Below are 5,579 nucleotides of genomic sequence, written 5' to 3' on the forward strand. Positions count from 1 at the left end.
TATATATATATATATATATGTATGTATGTATGTATATATATATGTCATGTACATTATTTTGTCTCCCCACTGATATGAGGCCCCGTTCGCTAGATCCTTTCAAACCACATTAAATTGTCCGTATTTTTTTTTTCGTAACTGGAATGGGAAAGAGTCTCTGGCACCCTGGTAAATCTTTAATCACCCCCCAATAGCCGTTCCACTTTTCTATGCATCACTTAGTCAGTTTGAAATTGGAGGAGGGGTGTCAGTGCTGTTTAAGATAAACCTGGATATCGAGGTACGAACCGTCTTCCTGGACATGGAAGATAAATTCGTGGACATGGACGTGAACAACAGTGGAGGTGGTGCTTTCAGGCTACCCGCTGTGTACGCTCCAACTGGGGTGATGTAGCCAGACCTTTTCAGACATTTGGAGATTTTCCTTGGGACATCTCGCTCTTTAGTTCTAGTGGGCGAGTGGTACGCTATTTTGAATGCACGCCTGGATAGGGTGGGACTGGACGATACAAGAGGGGATGCTCAGTCATTTCCAGTTGGCTGATAAGTACCGATTGGACTTCCAAAATGCTACAATGTGGCCTTGGGCAAACAACACAGGGTCTTCCAGATCGTATTTTGATAGGATATTTGTAGGCCAGTAGATAGAAGTAGCATAGGTTGACCCCAGTTCAAAGTCATCGGTTACACAGACCACAAATTTGTGATCTGCACATTCGACTTAGATAACATCCACAGGCATGGTCACGGCTATTGGAAGCTGAACGCGTCTTTTCCAGCGCGACAAGCATTCAGAAACTGGGTTAGCAAGCTAGTCCATCAGAAGTTGGCGGGTGCAATCGTCAACAACCGTTGGTGGATAGCCCTGAAAAGGGGTATTAGATTAGAAGCAGTAGGATTTAGTAAGGAAATGGCTTTAGAGGTATCTTGGATAGAGGGTGAGCTAGTTAGGAAGTTAGATGAGGCACTTAGGTGCAGCATTACGACTGACGTATTGCCGACGAGATTGGCTCTTGATCAATTTTTCAAAGCCAAGCACGAAGGTTGCGTTGTCAGAGCTAGGGTGTGTGTTGTAAGACATGACGGGACGAAAGCTGTTCGGCGTGCCTGGATGGAAGATGTGCGATGAGCAACGTGGAAACAATTCCACAATTCGGTTTTTGTCTGGTCGGGATAGGCATATGTTACTCGAATCCAAGCAGTTGTCTACGGAGTTTCAGCGACATTTCACCGAACACTTTGGCGCTCGCAGTGTATCGGTATGGAGGTGGATTTCCCATCCTACCTCGACGGCATGCTGCACCTTTCGGCCAGGATGCACAGTTCTACGAAGTGTCGATATTAGCGATGACGAGCTGTACAAGGGAGAAGTCTCCGTGGGTGGATGGTATGTCCTTCGAACCTTATCTTCATATCCCAGACTTGTTTGGGGATCTCTTGGTGGATGTCTACCACGACTGGCAGCAGGACCCAGTGCAGTGAGCCTTGGCGAGCAGGTACTCCTGAGAAAGGACCCAAACAAGGGGACCAATTAGATAAGTTTAGGCTCATAACCCTTCTGAACGTAGATTATTAGATTTTGCGCAAGGTGTTAGCCAAAAGTGTGGCATTAGTCATCAATAAGCTGGTCGGAGACGCGTAGACATGCACTATCCCTAAAATGTCTAGCCACGACAATCTCCACCTCAAGTGCTACATGACAGTGAGGTAGGGAAGGAACATGATATGGGTGGAGCCCTGGTCAATTTGGATCAATCAAAAGCTTTTGAGTGGGTCGACCATCAATACTAGGAGGTTGTCCTCGTTGCAGCCTGTTTCGATCTCGTTTTCAGAGACTGGATTGCTGCAATGTATAGCGACATCTCTTCGGTGGTCGAACTAAACGGCCACCTATCGGAATCGTTTAGTATCGCTCGTTCAATCCGTCAAGGATGCCCACTCTTTCCTCAAATGTACTTACTGACTCTCGAGTTATTGTTGCAAGGAGTATCTTGTGCGATCTAGGATGCAGAAGATTCGTGTCAGCATACACGGACGCCGTCACCGTAATAATTTCAGACATCTCACTTAAGTGAGTACGAAACGGTGACAGGAGCAAAAATTAATCAGGACAAGTCGGTGGATTTGCAGCTCGGCTCCTGATGAAGCAGGTATATGCCAACCGACATCGTTGTAGGGCACTGGACGTAAGGACCGGTTAAATTGTTCGGGGTTTGATTTGGTGCGGACCTCGATGCCAGTCTGACACAACAATAACCTTATGTTTCAGGTGCGAGGCCAGCAAGTTTTGAGAGGTGTGGGTTCTGTCGAGTACTTCGGCTTCAGTTTTTTACTGGTACTTTATTTTACTGATGTGAATCGCGTTTACCTTTATACCAACGTGATGTCTATCTGAGCACGATTTGATCAGAGAATTTAAAGAAAATTAACGCTCTGTTGACTCTACTCTTCGCTGCTTGTATAATAATAATAAATATTAACGATACCAGAAATGAGAAAAGAAACCTTTATAATATGTGTGATGTCCATCAAGTTAACAATGCCATGGACAGCTGCCGGCTGAAATCTATCTGAGGTATTCTCTGATATGGCATCTACGTGTCAATGTCTTTGCCAAATTCAGAATTCCAATTCGCTAATCTCTTTAATCCCAGCTCATTAAATCGATCGTAAACCTATTTTTAAATGCTTCGATAGTAAACTGTAAATACGTGTTCAAATAAAAGTGCATTTTATTCATCTCTCAATTATGCTTGATTTGGTTTTTGTTTGAGCAGAACAGCTGGAAATTTAGAAGAACAGAAATGGTATCCGTTAGTTTTACATGGAATTTTTCTATTTGATCGAACCGGAAAATTCTGGCAAAATCCTATCAATTCCTAACTGCCCTATGTATATCTTTATTAGATTTTGTTTCTATATGATTTCTTATATATATATATGTGTGGGGGGGGGGTGCATGTTTGTATGTAGTATGTATGTATGTAGTATGTATGTATTTATATACTACGTATACATATGCACAGATAAATACGTTTTCTCTTTTATGGCCATTTTCTCCATATTAATATGCAGGGATGGCTTTTGTTAAAGGCTATTGCGTTTATATTTTTACAGTTGGATTCACTTAACCTGAAGTATGAGCAAAACATGTCAGTCAGCGAAGGTGAAGAAAGCCGCGATATTTGTCTAAGAGGCTGAACATAAATATACAAGATCTTGTTTTACACACTCAAAAGAATGAGCCCACAAAGTTTCCTTCGTACGACTAGTCGACCAACTAGAAATAGCAAGATGATCTTCCTTAAATGGCATCCTATCAGCTTCTAATGTAAGAATGCATAGAACAATATAGTCGTAGATAACTATCGCTGCATTAAAAAGATGAGTAATCATATTTGAAATGTTTTTGATCATAATTTTTCAGGGTGAGAGCTGAATTGATCTTAAATATCAAAACAAAAATACTTTTTCAACTCCACAATAACAATGCCAGCAGAGTTGGCTGGACGTCGTGACACGACCGGCTAGCAATATGACCCATACCTCCCTTAAAGAACATCTTAGGAACATTCTTAGGAATAAGACCAAAAATGGAAGGACATTCTGTATGATATAATTGTATGATATAATTATATGATTCACTGAACCTAAATAAAGAGGTGATGATCATGACTTTAGTGCCGTCATTCATAATTGAGCTCGTTTAAGATTCTCCTGTAGCGAAACACCCAAAGAAGGGTTGTTTTATTGTGGTTTAAATCGTATTCACATAATTAGAATCGAAGAAGTAACCTCTAGCAGCTTCTATATAAGTGCTGTCCATTCATTTGTCAATAGTACGCTCTTCAGAATTATCGACTTTGTACCAATTTAAGAAATCGTAATATTATGATAACTCGCATTTATTTTACGCTAAAATAATGGTAATGCAATTCAGATTAATTGGAATTTTCATAGCTTCTTTATTGTTAAATTTACATCCCTGTACTGCAGGCAGCAGACGACATTGCAACCAAAGAATAGTACAGGTTTCTTTTGCTTCTGTAACACGGGTGTTCACAAAAATTCAAAAGCGATGTGAGATGCTCGTCGTCTTTCTGATACGCTGTATAGGGCCCAACCTAGAGGCGAAAGCCGATTGGTCCACAATGATTGCAAAAGTTGTGGACTTTCGTTTATAAAATATGAAGTTGATGGAAAAAAAGAGAAAATAAGTTGAATGGGAGAAGGCGGTAGTTGAATATAAGCTGATAAATGCAGCTTCATTTCACTGTGTAACCTCATCATCAAAGTAACCATCACTATCGACATCAGCTGCGGTACCACCACCACCTTCATCATCATCATCGTCGTAGTCATCATCATCATCGTCGTAGTCATCATCATCATCGTCATAATCAATCATCATCATCATTACTGTCATCATTAACATCACCATCATCTTTACCATTCACTACTAACATCACCACTAGTACTACCGTCACCGCCACCACCACCACTACCACATCTATAGAAGTAATAGTAGCAGCAGTAAGAGTAGTAGTAGCAGCAGTAAGAGTAGTAGTAGCAGCAGCAGCAATAGCAGCATCAGTAGTGGTTCTTTTGTTACAGTTAATATTATGTCAGTTGTCTTATTATTACTGCATGGGTCTAACTGAATAACCAAGCACATATTTTTTTATTGCATTGATATTTCATGTTATTGTTGTTCATATCATCATCATCATCATCATCATCATCATCATCATCATCATCATCATCACCATCATCATCACCATCATCATCATCATCTTCATCATTATCATCATCATCAGCAGCAGCAGCATCATCATCATCATCATCTTCATCATCATCCACCATCACCACCACCACCACCACCACCACCACCACAACTACCATCACCACCACCACCACCACCGCCACCATCACCAATATATACTACATAATACTCATGAACTTTCGTACATAGCCTCATCCCTATGACGAGAGATCATCACTACCATCTTTATAACAACCGAGCCGGAGTTTTTTCTCTCTATATCATCAACATCATTGATACAGTCATCATCACAAGAACTATGGAAGGTTTATCACCATCACCACCCCCACCATTCCTGTTACTTTTATTGCCTTACTGTCTTTAATCAGTCCAATTTTAACGTTTGGTATTCTCGTATACAACGGCAACATGAACAATTAACCTAACCATTCAACATCACGAACTGTTCATTTAACTTTCCGTTTATTTCTAAATACCGACTTCAGAAAATGTTTCACCGCAGCTCATAGAATATAACTCTGCTACGAAATTTCATGACTTTTCACATTAGACTGAAAGCTGATAATAACAAATATTGCGTATTTTCAAATGGTTGAAAGCGGCCATACAGGATATCGTTGCTTTAGTTTCGACGCAGTCTCAGATCAACTTAATTACCAGTTCTCAAGAAATAATAGGTTTCATTGCTGCGAGCACACACACTTTTTCTACATATAAACATACATATATACATATATACATACATACATACATATATATATATATATATATATATATATATATATATATATATATA

At 40.2% G+C, this 5,579-nt stretch overlaps 1 long non-coding RNA gene across 1 annotated transcript in view; it reads left to right on the forward strand.

Annotated features, from left to right (window-relative positions):
• The window catches only part of LOC128248520 (uncharacterized), an 8,804-nt gene extending 5,260 nt beyond the window's left edge, over nucleotides 1-3,544 (forward strand). The window contains exon 3 of the long non-coding RNA XR_008264688.1: nucleotides 3,118-3,544. This is a non-coding gene — a long non-coding RNA (uncharacterized LOC128248520). The remainder of the gene's footprint in view (nucleotides 1-3,117) is intronic.
• The last annotated feature ends 2,035 nt before the right edge of the window (nucleotides 3,545-5,579 follow it).

The sequence above is a fragment of the Octopus bimaculoides genome, chromosome 8 (assembly GCF_001194135.2).
Source record: "Octopus bimaculoides isolate UCB-OBI-ISO-001 chromosome 8, ASM119413v2, whole genome shotgun sequence".
NCBI classification, from domain to species: Eukaryota; Metazoa; Mollusca; class Cephalopoda; order Octopoda; family Octopodidae; genus Octopus; species Octopus bimaculoides.